An 18,073-nucleotide genomic window follows, 5' to 3' on the forward strand; every position below is an offset into this window, starting at 1 on the left:
AAAAAATAAGCTTACCGTGCTACGGCTCTTGCGTTACGATTATTAATTACTAACGAAATACGGTGGAGTTTTCAACAGTGGCAAGTTATGTTCTTATATAATATTGTGGAGAACCAAACTATATATGCAAATAAATTATATTAAAAAGTTGGATATACCATGTACATTTTTCACTACAAAAAATGACGTTTCATTTTTATTGCATAATAATTATCCCACAACTCCCTCTCTGTTTTTACATCTTGCAAGAAACATATTGGATCCTATATTGCAATGAATCCAATAACTAGTATTGTTCAGAAAATAATAACTGATATTCCAATTACTCAAAGTGCACGAATGTTCCTGCGATCCGCGCGATTCAAATATCCCGCCTAGCGCTGCGGCTTCGAGTACGCCGGCGCGCCGCCGGATGCCGCTAGTCGCGGGCACATCCGCAGAATCAAAAAAGACAGTTGTGAAGTGTAATGTCGCACATCGATTCGGCGGCCCGCGTCGAGCCCGAAAAAAACTTTCCTTTTCCGCGTTCCACCGGGGCTCCGGCCGTGTCCGTGCTCGTGACAAAGCCGCGCGTTGATCCACCGTCTAACGTTGACGCGCGCGTACGCGCGTGGTGCGGTGAACGTAAGTGACTCCGATCGAATCGGCCGTCGTGCACCGAACCGTCGTGCTGATGGAAACGTGACTGTCTCTCGGTTGTGCGGTGCTTCGTGTCACTGTCAGCAGCAGCAGCAGCAACGGCAACCGTGACGGCGGCAGCAACTACACCAGCGACAGCAACCCCCTGCAAACCCGAGCCCTCCGTCTCTCGCGAGCCGTGTCATCGACACCGAGGGAGGCAGGTTCGGCGTGTTGACAACGGCCGCGCGGTGGAGGTCACTGCATCGCGGTGAGTACATCGGATTCCGCTTTCGCGCATTAAATTCGACATTCTCGCGTCGGCGGCACACGCCTCGCCGGCGATCCAGAATCTCGTTCGCGGCGCTCCCTCGTCGCCACGAACGGGCGAACGCCGCCGACCGGCCGTCCGGGGTTCATTACACCCTCGGGCGACGAGCGAGTGTACGCGACGTACGTCGCGAGCATCGCGTTTCGATAATCGCGCGGCGACCGGTTCCGCGCGATATTCAGGCGGCTGATTTTGCGGGGAATTTTCGAGCGCTCTGAAGGTGTGCGCGGATCGTCGTTCGCGGCGACGTTCACGACGTTCGTGCTGCGTGCTCCTTCGCAGGCACGGTGCTCCCATCTCGTACGCTCTCGCGATCGATTGACGCTTCGAATTTCAGTGCCTCGTGCGAGGGCAATGAAGCGCAAGTTAAAGGCCTCTCCTCGCGGACTCTTTAACGTAATGAACATGCGGGTGCATGTGTGTGTCGCTCGAGAACAGGGTAATCCTCTTGTACTGCAGCCATGATGTTTATACGCTTAGGTAACGTTACAATCAGCTAATGCGCTGCGTTTAAGGTTCTTTTTGTACTCCTGCGAACAGCAGAGAATTATTCTAGGAAACTATATGAATAAATGTCTTGCAAATATGTAAGGCGATAATTGGGTAATTATTCGTCAACCTTATTTATTCAAACATTTGTTCGCAATCTGTGCGAAGCATTAAGATATTCTATATTTTATTAATAACACGCATCAAGGTTTATTCAAAACTACCATCAAAAATACTTTTATGTAAATATTTAATGCTGCAAAATTGTCCCACTTCATTAAATTATTTGAGAATATATTTTCCATACGAATCCGAATATAATTATTGAAGTCAAAATACATATAATTATTATGTTAAGAATAATCAATATCTTCTTTATTCATTAATCACGTACATGAAAACGAATGAGAGAGAATCTACGCATATAAAGAAGTACGTATATAGTAGACGTATATAGGCCAGACTTTATTTTGCATACATTAACGTTTATGAAGCTACGCTCGTACTAAACTGTTAGAATTTTAATATAAATACGAAAGTACGCATGGGAAAGTAGTACATAATAAAATAATTGTAGACGTTAATTAATAAATCGGGAGTTAAAATAATCAATCGGTCCTGCTACGATATTATACTGAGGATACATTTGTCATTTATTTCATCCGATGTTCGTTGTTAGCGTTTTGTCAGTGCAATGTATCCAAGAGAAATTTTCTACACCATTATTATATCATGTCAAGCATTATATCATCTGCATGTCAATAATGCTATTTGTAATACACAAGTGTCACGTAATGAATATCGGACAAAACGCTCTTACGCTCGCTTACAGTATTCCTTTTGTTATCTGTCACATTAATAATTCATATTCTGCATTAATATCTCGGTAAATCTGTGTTTGTCATCCGCTCCTTATAAACCAACATTACTATTGATTCCAAAATTTAAAAAAAACTTAAATATATTTACCACAAACTTGGTTTTCAGATCGCAGTAACAGCGATTTATTCTCGACGTTTTATTTGTTTAATCATCGTAAGATCAATAAAAACCATATTCAATTACGTTGCTCCGAAGTGAGCGATTGCATTCACAATATTCGTTCGTTTGTATCGGCAGCTTTTGCGAGATGTATGTGTTCGCAGCATCTTCGAGTCCTTGCGAAGAGGAACTGTCGCGTCACAATTGCAAGTTCGGTCATAGATAATCTTTAATGGGCGAAACGTGACATCTACAATGTCATTTTCTCTGTGCAGGGTGATTCTTTGATCGCGATAAAACGAGGAGAGCGCCGCTCGTAAATATCCGGCGCCGTGCACATCGCAAAATTATGTCGTCGGGGGAATCACGTTCCGCAACGCGGATGCCGATGGTGTTGCTGTGCACGGCATGGTGGTATTATGGTACACCTGGAGTGGCGTCCGTTCATTCCGTCGCGTTCGCATCCTCGGACACGTTTCTGAATTTTAATCTAAATTCTTGTTTAGTTCTCGGCGCCCATCGCCTTTTTCTTTCGTCCTTGGCGGCGCGACGACGATCCCTCCCTCGTCGGGGAATTCGCCGGAGTCTGCCGTTTCCTTTTTCCGGTTGCCAGCGAGCATTTACGTATTTAAGCATGGATCATGGACAAGTCATAATTACGGGAATTCTCGGAGAACTGATCGGAAAAATAGCACGACGTTATCTCCAATCGAACTCGCATTTCGTTCACTCCCGAATGTGTCGCTGTTCTCGAAGCCGCATTGGTGCACAGTGACGCAACTCGACAGATAGAAAACGTGACTTTCCCTTCTTCTCGTAAAATGTTTCTCGAATAATGCGTTTTGAAGTGTCCCGAACGTGGAGAAATGGGGAAGAAATTGTCTAAAAATTAATGTCCGTCCGTCTCGAATGTTGAGCACGTGTTGCTGAAAGTAAAACTGCACAGTCCAGTTTCTTTTGCTTTCGCGATTTATATCGAATATCGATTCATTGGGATACTGACGATCTCAGATTCCGACGTTATCTCTTTTTACATTGATTCTCATTAAATGTCGTTGATAATGTTTGACAAGTTTTTAAGGAAGTGGTAGCACGACATTGCGAATGGGAACACGAATATCTGAAGCAAACGTATAGGACTTAGCTTCAATGGCATTATTAGCTTCGTGATGGCGAGGTTTCAACTCCGATTTGCTCTGTACGTGACAATACTATACCCGTTGGTCATGGTTGGCGCGATACTATTAACAGGCGCGTGTCTCTATTTCATATCGCGATAACGCCGCGCCGCGTTGAGCGGACATTAAGAATGCGGTCCGAATGGCTGAAAGGGCCTCGGGCGAAAGGGACGAATTAACAGGCAGCTGGTGGACTGCAATGAAATGGCACGATAAACGCGCTAATACTGTGTCGACTCGCGCGAGAGCGGCTGCGGAAACCGCGAAAACCAGGAAAACCGATAGACGGAACACACGGAGAGACGGGGGAGGCGAGGCGCCGCGACAAAGCCGAAAGTTATCCTAGATTACAATTTGCTTGCACAAAGCGCCGACGTCCCTGATCAAATGAGTTATTATGCGGCAGCACGACGATCAGTTGCAAGCAAGACAGTGGACGCGCGCGCGCATGCTTTTGATCCACTCGATGTCGTCACCATTGTGCGCGGAATGCTGCAGCGTCGTGTAATAATAAAGTCACCGGACTGACCTCACCCAGCTCTCACCGGGAAATTAGTGTAAGAGGTGAAAAATAACTAGGAGACTGCCTTAGATTTGAACTCGAACTCTCCGGGATCCCTGGTTCACACGCCTAGGTCTTAGGCCGTACGGCCAATACTCCTGCTGTTGTGATCAACTTGTTTTCATTCCGATCCTCTATACGACCTGTCAGTCTCGACTATCTTTCCAGATCTTACAGCTCGGCCAGCCTGACATTACATTCGTCCCCGAATGTCTCCAAATCGTCGGTTCACTCCTCTGAGTCCCTCCCAATCTCCATGTTGGTTCACTCCTCTGAGTCCGTCCCGACCTCCATGTTCAGGCTTCACTACCGGCCAGCTGCTTCTCAACTCCCTCCTCTCCGAGGGGTAGCGGATGAATCTCAACTGTCTTCGAGGGGTAGCGGATTTTATCCCACTTCGGAATTGTAAGAGGCGAAAAATAACTAGGAGATTGCCTTAGATTTGAACTCGAACTCTCCGGGATCCCTGGTTCACACGCCTAGGTCTTAGGCTGTACGGCCAATACTCCTGCTGTTGTGATCAACTTGTTTTCATTCCGATCCTCTATACGACCTGTCAGTCTCGACTATCTTTCCAGATCTTACATTAGTTTGTCGCCTTACGTTCACCGGGAATCGAATCCGAAGGACTCGTCGTCATCGTCGTCGTTGGCGCCGAGTTACCTACCCCAGAAATCCCGGGACGGAATGACGCGTGAAATTATTAAGAGACGTCGCAGATGTTGCGAACAGTTAGAGAAGATAGCGCGGTAAAAGTCGATAAGGGAGCCTGGCAGTAAAAGAGATGCTGGGAAGCACCGTATATTTTTATCTGAATAATATATATTGATTTCTTTGCACATTTCGCTGTCTGTGGCGCGACGTTTGCTGGTGGATTCATATTTTTGACGCAGCTTCCGAGAGACACGGCTCAATAGTCCACCGTTTCGGTATTTCCGTGTAGACGTGATTCGCGTTATGCCATATAATAGTATTATTATATAATATTTACAATTAATGATAGTGGAAACGCAGTCAGGGAACGGTAAAATGATAGTGAATTTCGGTACGCGTAAGCCCGGCTTTGCCGCAGTCACGGACGACAAACGAACCCGCACAGCTAAATTACTTATTACTCCAATTAGTTTATTAATTGTAGCCAATGTAACTACCATTGTTACAACTACCGTTTAATCTAGCATATTCCCATAATCCACGTCGAATATTGTACCGTTAATTCTTTCAGGACTGAACGATTCTCTCGTTGCATTATCCACGAAACGTATTATAAATGCACACACGTCACACACAATTCACATACATAATTAAAAGAGAGAGAGAGAGAGAGGAGCGTCGCAATCGTATCTACATTGCAACAGCGTTCTCATGAAAATGTGCATCATCCATGGCAGCGCAGCTTTTGGATCGTTAAAATACGGCCGTGGACGACTTGGCGCAATTGAACGAATTTCATCCTGCGGGCGCAATCACGTTAAGAATTCCCGTCCCAAACGGAACAGCTATAATCGCGCGACGGCTTAAGAGAGCATTCCTGGGGGCGAGCGTGGGTTTTTCCGATTTTTCTCCCTGCCATTGCGGGACTCCCCGTGTAACACTAATACACGGTACGTGCTCGGGCCGAACAAAAGCGTCTCGCGTCCCCCCGGTCGTCTCATCGGGCGTCGACACGACTCCGTCGTTACCCCACGATTGTCCCGGGCGCATCCACGGAATATTTATCAATGCCGTGCCATCCACGGTGTCCCGGTCCCGGGCCGCAGAGCGTCTTTAATAACGGGCGCCGCGCGCGATGCAGGACCGTATTGATTTTGAGGCCAAGGTGCGCCGCAAGGCAGCTTCCACGACTCGCCGATGTGTGCCTGTGCCCTGCGTTTGTGCACGTACGTGTGTGTGCCAATGGATATTAACCCTCGGACGTGGTCCTGTCTCGGGCGTGCACGTCTGTACCGATGTGCGGAAAATGAAATTCCGGATCGGTAACGCGAGATGCGCGCGAATGGTATCGCGGAACCAGTCCAATCAGTGCTGGGCTCTCGGTATCGAAAGTTTGTTGTACCGATAGTTTGCCGAGTCTAGTTTAACGATTCGCCGTTCTCTTTTGGATTATAGTTTTCATGCAAAAAAAAGATTTGCTCTGACTGAAATTTCGTTGAAGAAGGAGGAAATCTGCTTTAGTCTCCGCTTTCCTGATTTTCGTCGCACGCCGAACACGATGGTACTGATACGCGAAATGTCGAACGAGAAAGAGGATGATGTTGCTACGTTCAAATTGCTACTCGTTTCACTGTTGGACCAGGATACGAGTCAGTCGTCGTGCTCCATGCGCTTCAGCGGATTATGATGGAAAAGGATCCAGAGACCGTGTCGTTCGTTCGGCAACGTTCGTCGTGACGTTCAAAAAGCTGCGTAAAAACGCGTCGCGCGTCGCGTACGCGGGCTGCATACAAGGTGTCCGCTGCGCGAGTTGGTCGTCGCACTGGAAATTGCATAATGCAAGCCCGCTGGTGAAAATGCAGCCCGGGCGCGTTTTTATTTTCTCTCGTCGCCGGCGACGGCATGTAAGTTTCACGAGCTGCGCACGAGCCGGATTTGTAAGGAACATCGTCGTGCGCGCGGCTTTCGCACGATTTCGACGCGACGCCGCTCTTTTGCGTCTTTTTTTTCCACCCTTACTTTTCCCTCTCTTTTCCCCTGTGACGCGTTCTCCCCATATATTTCGCACGCCTCACAAATATCGCATCACGTCGGCGCGAAGTTGCGTATGTGCATGCCGAAAATTGGAAATATCGCGCTGTTTATTATCGGGGGTGGGATGATGTATCAGTCGCGCGCTCCGCCTCTTACGGAAACGGCGTCTTATGTCGATTTTTCAGGGGAAAAATTGGATACCGTCGCTGACGCGCGACATAAATAAAATCAGATAAAATATCGTCCGCCGCCTGCCGCCGTTCGTTTCATTTCCATCGTCCCCGCCGCGGCCTGAGGAATGGCACTCGACGTTTCCGTTGCGCGATTTCTGAATAGCCAGGCTGTACTCCGCTCGCTCTCAAACGCCACGCGATTCCTCGTCGATCTCTTTCTCTCTCTTTATGTACGGAGAGTCTCAGAAGTCGCTTTTTAATCAGGCCGTGCGCCCTGGGATCATAGACGCCGACTAGATGCAAACGAAATCATTCCACCACATGTATCTCAGTTTTGACATTGTAAACGCTTGAAAAGTTCGATTAAATTGACAAATGCACGTGAAAACCTTATCTTTCGGTTCACTCAAAGTGGATTCACCTTCATCGAAATTTTAATTCGGTCTCCAGTTTTCGCGACATGTGATATTGAAAATTAAAAAGTTGGCGAAAGAGAGAGAGGACAGGACGGCGGCCAATCAAACTTTCGCCGAGGAAAAATCGACTCGAAATTCGCCAAGTTTTCAAGTATACTCGGCGAACATCCGCCCGCCCGGCCGAATAAGTCGTATAAGTTTCCGGGACGACGAGCGAGGGGGTGTATCGTCGTCGCGACTTTACCCCAAGCATTCCCGTGTCGTGGACGTAGCGTTGCAGCATTCGCGCCGCACGCTCGCGGGGCCAACTTCGGTTACGCGCGGTAAACTTGGAAACGGCCATTCACGTCGTAATCCCATAATGCATCCTTCGCATGCAGCAGCCGGATCGTCGTGCTCGCTCGTTCTTTGTCTCGTTTCTCCCTTCGGAGTTTCCCTCCGCGTCAATGCTTCCAAGTCTCGATACGTTTCGCCGGCCGGTCAATCGTTATCGTCGATCCTCCCTTTCGTCTCTCCTTTCGCTCGGCGGACGAGCAGGCGGGCCTTTGTGCTCTCGCATCGGTGATTCACCGTCGCGCGGCTGCGATAACAATATTTTGCCGACCCGATAACACGATCTTGCCGGACAAAGAGAAGGAGCGTGGGCGTTCTTTAAACCGTTCCTCCGTCTGCTCGTTCGTTCCTTCATTCGTCCGTCGATGATGGTCCGTTCGTCCGCACATCCGTTTCCTCGGCCCCTTGCCTCCGCACGTCCTCGTGGGTCGACGTTTTTCGATACGGCCGGACACACGCGGATAAGCCCTGCTGTCTGAGGATGCAACCGTATAGTTTCAGCATCGTCGTCGTCTCGCCGCCGCTTCTCCGAGGAAGAAATATTATTATCCGCGTGCAGGACCATCCGCTGCGGAGATACGTTGCGCACGAAAAACTTGGCTCCACTTTGTGCCGGTCTCTCTGAAAAATAATCGGATAAGTGTTGGAATTTAGTGCCGAATTTTTCTACCCCCGGAAAAAGTAAAGTTTCACGAGAGCCCTTCATGCGTCCTGGATGCAATCAATTTTCCGTGCGGTGACCGACTCGTACACACGGACGTGTATATCACGTCGTTCTAGCGCGACGGTTAAAACGCTCGGATATCTCGGCTGGACGTCTGAATACCGTCAAGTTCCAGTGGAGTTCCTGTGTACACCGGAGCGAGAAGACAGTTCAAATAATTTGTAGTTGGGAAGAAAGTAATCAGACTCGCATTCTTAAGATCGTGCGATACCCTAAGTTCGTCGGGCCGCGCCTCGCACTCTTAAGTTTGTTTCGCAGTTGTCGAGCGACTCTCTCTTTCTCTCTCTCTCTCTCTCTCTCTCTCTCTTGCTCCAGCCAACGCCGTTATTGAGCTACCGTTGGGAGTTAAGGAAAACGCGCGAAGTTAGAAATTGGTATACCGAGGCTGAGCTATCGACAGGGTTTAAATGTTGCGGTATCTCGACGAACTTTTGCCGTACTCGACGCCGTACAGGCAAAAGTGGATGCACGCGCGGAAACGCCCGGCGATGTAACACAAAAAGGAAAAAAGAAAGAATAAAAAAAAAGAAGCTTATCGCACAAATAACCCTTTTTCTACGAGCGTCATTTACGAGCGTAGTCATTTGCGTCGTTTGTAAAAACCTATTCTAGCCTCTCTCTCTCTCTTTCTTTCTCTCTCTCGCTACTACATTAAGTTGCCTGATCCATCCGTGGAAATGCCAGAGACGTTAACCGACTCCCCGAGAAAATTTTCTTCTATTGGAGAATGGAACTTTGCTCGCTGTACGGTTCACGGTTGTCACATCTTTAACATCGCAATCGGGGAAACTGCGGAAACTTGCGGAACGTGCAAATTAGAAGTTTAAGCGAAAAACGTCATCCCTCGGGTGATTTACGCGCGTCCCATTTCGATGATCGCGCGGAAGGGCGTCTTAAACACGAGCGTGCGGGCTAGTTTAAATAAAAAGAAAGATAGCGTTTTGTATTAAATTTTTATTTTTATCTGGCAGTTGTATCCCGGATGGAAGCTCGTATACGCGATGCGTATACAAACTATGCAAACGCAAACAGATATCAATTAAAAGTGTTCGAATGGTTATCAAAACTGCCATATGAACCTAGCGTTTTATAGACACCCTGTGTAGAGCGTTCAAAGTTCAACGGCCCTACAAGTCTCTATCGTCACGCTATAGAGTAGAAAAAAAAAGTACGCAAATGCAGCGATGTATTGCGCCCGCCGGCAAAAAAGAGCTATCGTGGAAAAAAAAACCTTATCGCACCGGCAAAAACCTTTTTTTCGCGCCACCACCATTTACGAGCGGAGTCATTTGCGTCGTTCATAAAAAGCGATTCGAGTTTTTCGCATTGGGTCACCTCGAACCGTCCGTGAAAATACGCGAGACGTTACCCGACTCCCAGAGAAAATTCTTCTCGTCGGGAGAAAAAAGAGAAAGAACTTTGTTCACCACAAAGAGCGAAGGAAAGGGGCGAAGAAAAATAAGAGGGATAAAAAGGTGAAGGAGAAGCAAGCACCCCGACGAAAGCGCAATCTTATTGTTAAGCATGTGCAATAGTCCGCCGCACTTTATCGCGCGCGTATAAAATCGCTCGTTCTGAATTAGATCAATTTTTTATCTGAAGCCTGCAGCCACATTAATTTACAATGCACTATTGAAGACGTATATACGTTTTTCTCTCCTAAATAATAATAATCGTTTCAACAATGGGCGCTATTGTGAATTGTTAATTATCGTAAGCAACAATATGTTTCCGTTACTGCAAATAACACATTCTCTTTTCCATTTGTCATTTCATGTGCTTGGATATGAAACTTTTAAACTTTAATTGTCCTTGACCGTGCGACGACCGGTTCTAAGATGCACATTATCTCTTTCGGCCGTCAACTCCCCTGTTCGGCTCTATTTCGAAATTACGGGGGTGCTGAGAAATCGGGTTCTAAAATGCGATGTCTAGTCTAATCGAATTAAGGAATCACTTCTGTCAAAACTCATTTTGTCAATAACATTATTTTAAATAAAATCAGTTTACAAAATTAAACGTGATTATATTTTCAAAGAAATTTAGACAAATGATATCGATGTTATATTGAAACGATACTCGTCGCCGATATAAATTATAAATCGCTTCATGAAAAGTATAATGTGCATATGACATATATGTGTATATGTGCTAGATATGACAGAAATGTTCTTCCGACTCGAATTCGCGTTGAGATATTATACTGCACTATTAATCGACGATCAGATATCATGTGCATATTCATTCATAAGTGTGGACCAGGGGGTCTATTACGTATCTCTTCACGGAGTGAAAATATGAAAAATGAGCAAATTTACTAGAATATTTATAATTTAATTGGTCAACACCTAGTGAATTTGCTCACTTTTCGCATTTTCACTCCGTGAAGAGATACGTAATAGACCCCCTGATGTATAAAGCGACAATCGAAATTGTCTGTCACATTATGCTATGTTCACATTTTCAGAAAACTGGTGTTACTTCATTTTTCAACGAATAGATGGCCGGCATATCGGTCGAGCCTTTACGCGAACGAGATTGCGGCTTGTCGATACCGTAACGGCAAATCTGATAGTGTCGCGCAGTGTCCGACGTCGTGAGAGTGACGTCGGTCATGACGAATCACTTATCCCTGAATTTATTGATTTATCACGCATGCAGATACGCGAAGATCCCCGCGAGTTTTCCGCGCTCCAGTAAGCCGCTCCGACCTGCGGCTCCGATTTTCACGGTCGCCTATTTACGGTCCCGATAACTCGGCGCACGCCGCATATATAACTTATCTGGTAACGGTAGGCGCGGTATATATTGCTTATCAGAGAGGAGAGGCTGAGGTCTCTCCCGAAAATGGATGCAATTCCACGGGCGTACCGAGCGTTCCGCTCGCGTTTAGCGCCGCGATCTTCCATCCGTGGCTACATACGTGTGCGCATACATAGCCCCAGTCCGAGTCTAATATCGCGTTTTGCCTCCCTTCGCCCGTTGCTTGGTTTGCTTCGTTCTCTCCTCCTCTTTACCTGCGTCTCTGTCTTCCTCTCTCTCTCTCTTCTCTCCCTCTGTCTTCTCTACCTTCAGTTTCGCTTCGGTCGCACTATGTACATAAGACAACACCCGTTACTAGTTATAAGCACACATTACCTTCATGTTTGCCGATTGCGGTGTGGCGAATTGCACTCTCTGTGATGCAGTGCGTGCGTTCGCGCGATCATTAAAAAGTGCGCGCGACCGCGACGCGCGTACTGCGCTTACCCATGCGATAATACGCATAATATAACGTAATTGCGGCGCGCTGCTCTCGTTAGCTGCCGTCGGTTTCTCTCGCGTTTCCTCGTGCATTTCGTGGATTTTTCAATAGTATTTACCGGTCAGAAAGGGGAAAGGGAGGGAGAGAGAGAGATAATAATCGAATCTCGAAGTTGTCTCGCTATTTCCTCGAAGCTCGTGAATTCATAATGAATGTTAACGTTCCGTCTTGTCGAGAAACTGATCCACCGGTATTTTTCCAAATTTTTCGAGAATTAGATCGCGTCTTCGCGCCACGGATACTGATCATTTTCAATCAACCTAAAAGCTCGGAAACTACGCAACGCGGACCATTCAGGTCGATTTATAAAGGATTGAGATTTAAAAGGCTCACTTTTTGCGTCGTGCGACTTTAGCGGACGTGCTGGACGGTGAAAAAGCGGCGGGAAAGCCCGTAACCGCAATGCGGACGTTTCGCGAGCCTACGAGCGTCGAGGTTCGATAAAGAGCACCGGCAGCGGCGGCGCAATAAAATTCGCTGATTTAAAGGGCCCGGAATTTTACTTCCAGATACAACGTGCCGATCGATCCGCACTCGCGGAAAGTCCCTCGTGATTCGATTACGCACGAGTGCGCGATGCGAAAACATCGGCGACGTGCGACTCCTCGCCGCGGCACGCTTCGATTTTATTTCCCGCGCGCAACAATTTATTACCGCTCGTGAATAAACTAATTCTCCCGCTGCCGAAAACTCGTCGTCCTCGTGCTAACTTTTCCCACTCTCTGCCGGAAAACACTCTCGTCACCCACTACCCGCTCCGCGATTCCGAGTTTATCACTCACTCTGGAACTCGTTGACGTTTCGCAGCTTTTAAAAAACAAGTTTTTCTCGCTTTCTCCGGACATGGAGAGAGAAAGACAGAGAGAAAAAGAGGGAGAGAGAGACGGAGAAGGAGGCGGAGAAAAGGAAGATAGAGAGAGAAGGAGAGGAAGGAAAAAGTCAGTCAGGATTTTCGATCGCAACATCGTATCGTTTTCCGTTGCGGCTCGGTTCGAAAAACCGTCACGGGCGGGAGAAAAAAAAATTACGCGATACTTGCGCCATTTCCGTTCTCGTCCATTAGCCCGCTCGATTCTCTGGCTCTGTCATTCCCTTTCCGCGTCTCGCCCCGCTTCCATTATCGTCGCATGCCAAGAGCCCCCGCGGAAAATAGGAGTTTGATTGGAACAGAGGGAATTGCAATCGGAATCCTACGGAGGCCGCGTCTCGCCCGACAACAACGACAACGACAACGACGGCGGCGGCGAGGACGACGACTGAGATGACGACGACTTTGCTCGTAAATAACATTTGCTTCCTCGCGTACGAACGAAGTTACGACCGCGGAACTTTGCACAGAGAGAAAGAGAGTGACGGGTGCGCGAACGGAACGGAGGCCGAAGACAGAAAATGCAAAGGACGCGGTGCGAAGCGGAAGAGCGACACGCTGCAAACAGACGACGATTTACAAAGCATCGGAGGCGCCTGCATCACCACTATCGTGGGCTTTTCTGTACCTTCCCCCGTGAAGGGGAGGCAGAGAAAGAGAGAGAGAGAGAGAGAGAGAGAGAGAGAGAGAGAGAGAAGGAAAATGTGCTCGACACTCGTGGAGGCAGAGACAAAAAGCACGCGGCGCTCCGCGCGACGATTTATCGCGCCGCCGCATCGTGGATCGCGATGCGTATGGATTTCCAGCGTTGGCGGGTAAATACTCGGATGGATAAAGGATCCCGCGTGATCTATGAAGGGACGTCCTCCTAGGTCGGATGACGAAAAACCCGAGGCAGCGGAGAGGGATGCGGGGGTTGCATGGAAATGGCGCGCGCTCGCGATCCAATCGGTATCGCTCGTGATGAAAACGACAGATATGTAGAACGAGCTAAAGAAAGAAAGAAAGAGACAAAGAGAGAAAGGAACTGCACTTTTTCCAGAATTATGTCTCTATTTCTAAGCGGGTTCAATCGTGAAATGAGACGATCAGCATTGCTACAGTTTGACGAGAAGTGAGAAAACTGTACATTCAGAGTAACTGTATAATTAAATGCAATATAAATAATAAGGAAAAAAAATAAGAATTATGTAAAAGAAAGTATAGAAATGTATAAAGTACAAGAAGATGTTTAATAAACGTGTACAAGGATGCGACGAATAAATGAATTGAAAACGGGACAAGCAGTTGAGAGGAAATGAAGAGGAAATGAATAATGAGGATAATTTCCAGTAAGATTAATGAAAGAACATCTTGGGCTGGTACACGTCATCAAGAGTGACGTCTGTATCTAATTTATTGATAACACTTGATCAAATTAATTTGGGCAAGCTAATGTGTAGCTCGCGATCGAGATACAATAAAATTACTTAATGGAGAAAAAAAGGATCGAAATAAGGACGAGTACAAATATGGATAGATCGCGCGTAAACCGAACGATGATTTACAAAGCAGCGGCGGCTGCACGGCGAGGAATCGGCACGCGATAAAGACAGAAATGAAAAAAAGGAATAACGCGTAGTACGATTTATCGCGCGGAACCGCGGACGCGTAATTTACAGCGCTCTAGGTAAATGTTAAAATCGATAAAGTCGCTGAGAGAAATATCGTCGAGTCAATACGGGGAGATTAATCACGAGAGCAGAAAAGCGAACAATATCGGGCCGTTTAGAGAGCACTTTTTCATAACTCAAAAACATCAGCTCGATTTTAAGCTAAACTTTCGTCTGGATGAAAGTGCTTCTGTGTCTGTACATATGTCGGTATTCGAAACGGTTAGAAAGAGTGTTCCAATGTAATTGACATCGGGATTTGCATCGGGTTTGCGCCGCCTTATTCTTTTCGCATTCAGAAAGACGTACGGTAAGAATAAAACTTAAAAATCACTGTCTCGATAGACGAAACCGCTTTGGTGTTCGGTCGAGTGGCGATTGCAGAAGATGGGATAGAAAATGGAGAAATAAGAGTACGGCGCTCGGATCTTTGTACACAACAATGATACACAAAAGCATTCTCGGATGGGCCGAGTCGTGGACGCGGGGGCGCGGGAAGTGCACGCTACTACTACGGTAAACGACGGAAACGAAGTCTCGAAACACGTAATAAGATTTATCGTGTTCTTAGATCGTGGATCACGATACACGCGGATTTACAGTTCGCGGCGCGTCGCGTACGTAAACACGAAAATCGATAAAACGAGGATAGAGCGAGGCGGCCGCTCGAAAATCGATAAAGGGTGCTGGGAATATCGGAAGGCACGCTTGAGCGAAAATATTGGGAGCGAAGCGAGGGGATAAACGAGAAATAAAGGATATCGTAGCGGAAGATAGCGTATTCACTACTCGTCGGGAACGCCGGCAGACAATTTTCGAAACGATGAAAATCGGTTTTTCGCCTCTCCCTTTGCGAGGCGCGAAGGAAACCTTTTCCGGTTTAACGGAAGGGGAATTTCATTTCCGAAAAAGAGCCGATTATACTCCTCATTTAGTATTGTTATTAATCTCGGAATTGCAATATACTCTACGAAAAAGCTCACAATTACAATATTTAATCAATAAATATTTTAAATTATTTTATGATTGAGAGAGTAGGAAAGAAGGAAAAGAAAGAGAGAGAAGGGAATTAAAGAAAAATTAAGCTACCGGCACTCTCCGCTCTCCGTTCACTCATGCACAAACGTTTGCATCAATATTAGAAACGAATCATTGGAATATGAGAAGAGAAAGAAGATCACGGAAAATTGGATCGCAACGGTTCGGCGATTTCCATACAACGATTCCAACGCGGACCCTGTATGAGATCGTAAAAGACATTTTCGAATGAAAGACGTCCGAGCATTAAGATATTATTCACGGTTTTCGAGCCTGGATCGTGGATTACCATGTACGCGTTTATAGGATATTCCATGCGGGTGAGCTCAAAAATCGATAAAAAGTGTGAGAGGAACACTTGGAAGGGTCGCTGGGACAGGGGCGCGATAGTCGTGAAGATCGTGTCTCTCACCGCGCGTGAGGGAGAGACGCTCTATTCGCATCTTCGCAATTCGCGCACGTCGTGAGATGCGCAATTCTTACAATCCAATATCATCTAAATAAGTTCCTCCTCGCTGTTGCCCTCTCTCTCTCTCTCGGCGTGAATTACTGATGTAATACGCGACAGCGCACGGATACGGGCAGTGACGGAAGCTACACGTGGAATTAACGCAATTATCCTCAGCGACATTTTCGCTGGCGCGCGTTAAGCCATCGCAGGAAAGCGCAGAATACTCTCGAGATTTTCGATTCGTTGCCGTATTTATGTATCGAGAAAACGGAGCATGAATATCGACGTGCACCATCGAACGAGGATATGGAAACGTGCCGGCGGAAACGGCCCCGTGTCTTTCGGCGGAGGGCGAACACAGGGGCGAAGAAGCGGTGGTAGGGGTGAAGTGAGAAGAGCGAGACGAGACGAGCGAAAAGAAAGAGAGGACGGAAGAACAACCCCGGGGGCAAGAGAATGGCGAGGGGTTGGGACGGGAGCTGGCACGCATTTCCACCATTTATACACACGTCGGGGGTACGGCGGTGGTGGTGGTGGCGGCGGTGGCAGCGGCGGCGGCTATCTCGTCGATATTTCGGTTTTCCCCATTCCCGGGGTCTCTGCCCTTTTCCACCAATCCTCCTTCCCTCTCGCCAGCCTGCCTACTACCCCTGGCGAAACGGCTCGACGGGCTCTCTCGCCGTTGTACTTTCGGACAGGGCTTAATCACCGTAGAGGGTTCCCCGCCGTATTTGCTGCTGACGAGAAAGGATCCGGTCTTTATCTTGCGCGGCGCACGTTGCCGCCATTGCCGAGATTATTCCGCTCCTCCCTTCCGGCGATTCCGTTAATTCCGTTGTGGAATTACGACGACGGGCGATATGCGTGCGCGCGCGCGGTTGCAGAATTGTCGGCGCCGGCCGCTGTACGACGAGGGAGAGCGATCTTCTTGACCACTCTCGGACGTTCGGTAATTAACCCTTTGCGCCCGTGTATGCACTCCCCTCGTTCGCAGCTACGTGAGAAAGGTCGCCGAAGTCACTCGCAGCCCTCGACCCTCCGTATTTATAGTCCGCCAAGTGCTCGAGCGGTCATCGTCGTGATCTCTGCACGCGATTTATCCCCGAATGCAAGATCGAGTTAGCTCTGACTTATGAGGAGACTATCCAAAACGGAAAACTAAACTTGAACAGCTTGTCTTTATGAATTTTCGTGCAAATAAACGAGTACGCGTGCTGCTATCCAGTTTTTACAGTTTTAATTCCAAAAATACGTGCAGACCTATGCGCGACTCACGAAAAATTCAGAATGATTTTCTTGCGCACATTCTGTTTTTCATTGTCAGGAGCTCTTACAATTAGTCGCGCGAGTCGCTGCCAAGAGTGCAATCCGGCAATTCGCGAGATGAACGTCATGGTTGCGGCGTGCGCATTTCAAACGCTGCTATCGTTTCCCTGCTCTCTGCACACGCACGTGAATTCTCTTCTTGCACGCCGAGAGTATCTCTCACACCGTAATTATCTTTGCCCTACCCTTTATGCGAGAGGAACACGCCGCACGTCGACCGGGCAAGCAAGTGCGTGTATGCGTACGTTCCGTATCGGCATATTTATCGCTTCCGGATGCAACGCTGTCTGTGATGTTTATGAACACAGTGAACCCACCACCACCCTCTCAGCTCGGTCGCTTCTCCCATTCCATCTCAGCTGCCGGGAATCTGGGGTAAAAAGTTACGACGAGCTTGGTACGAGCCGAGATATTGTGCGTTACATGCAATTAAAACAAGATATCAAGGGAGTCTTTGAAGCATTATGAAAAACTTATCGATCGTTCATCCCTCCGATGTTGCTGACGTATCGTTAATTATCTGCGACCGTGTATACGCGCAAATCAGTATTTCAGTAATGGCCGAATGTCGAAAAAATTCGTGAGAACGAGGCGAGACCAGTGACAGAGTCGAGCGCGACATGTCGCGACCGCTCTTGTGCATCCGGAAATTTCTTTTCATTATTTCGGACCACGAGATAGTATATATTATATGTATTTACATGTAATACATACACGTATCTTTCACGTGTACTGCACGCACACTTGCATTCGTACGGTTTTTTTTACTTACACTGGAATTTTTCGTGCTTCCTGTCTGATTCGCTTTCGTTTGGTTTCTCTTTCATTCGCTCGGCTTTCGCGGTGATTTCAAACGCGATGTGCAATTCCAGCCTCGCGCTCACGGATATCTCCCCCTTCCATTCTCTTTGTATGTAGCTTAGTATTCTGCGGCTACACCA

General features: G+C 47.4%; 1 protein-coding gene across 3 annotated transcripts in view; it reads left to right on the forward strand.

Annotated features, from left to right (window-relative positions):
• The first annotated feature begins 205 nt into the window (after positions 1–205).
• LOC105285951 (semaphorin-1A) overlaps positions 206–18,073 on the forward strand; it is a 228,725-nt gene continuing 210,857 nt past the window's right edge. For all 3 annotated transcript variants that reach the window (XM_026975324.1, XM_026975325.1, XM_026975326.1), the window contains exon 1: positions 206–889. The gene's annotated coding sequence lies outside the window, so the exon portion shown is untranslated. The remainder of the gene's footprint in view (positions 890–18,073) is intronic.

The sequence above is a fragment of the Ooceraea biroi genome, chromosome 2 (assembly GCF_003672135.1).
Source record: "Ooceraea biroi isolate clonal line C1 chromosome 2, Obir_v5.4, whole genome shotgun sequence".
NCBI classification, from domain to species: Eukaryota; Metazoa; Arthropoda; class Insecta; order Hymenoptera; family Formicidae; genus Ooceraea; species Ooceraea biroi.